We start from the raw sequence: 534 nt of genomic DNA, 5'->3' as shown, positions 1-534 counted from the left end.
TTAATTACCGAAGGAGAACACGGTTTTGTTAGAGACTATATCAAAGGGCACATTAGGTAACTTGCACCTCCAGTCGATATGCAAAGGTCGAACCACAATGTCAGCTGGAAAAAGGAAGACAATCAATGAAAAAGACACTTCTTCTCTTGATACTTGAGGAAAGACTTGATATATTCAAGTGTTTTAAATAATGCCATATTATAATATCATAGAAGAAAAGTTTGAAACGTGTGGCAAGCATATCTATTTTAGCCCCCTTACATGTTACCCCTAAATTAAATTCAAATGCAAAAATGAATTGTCCAGAAAACAGTACCATAAACATTCAGCAATAGGACCCTTAGAAAACCCCTATGTGTGTAATTAAATCTCCACTACTGTTCTATGAATGCTTCCAAATTGTGTAAGAAAGCATTAGTGATCAAAACAAGTGAGGCCAAATACAAAGCAGTGCTTGACGTAAAACACTGCAAGAGACGTAAGACCTGTCCATTAGGACATTCTTCTGTCTTCTGAGACGTGAAGTCAATGTTC

Source organism: Poecilia reticulata, chromosome 15, assembly GCF_904066995.2.
Source record: "Poecilia reticulata chromosome 15, P_reticulata-male-v2, whole genome shotgun sequence".
Classification (NCBI taxonomy): Eukaryota; Metazoa; Chordata; class Actinopteri; order Cyprinodontiformes; family Poeciliidae; genus Poecilia; species Poecilia reticulata.
Note: the sequence above shows the minus strand (reverse complement) of the source record.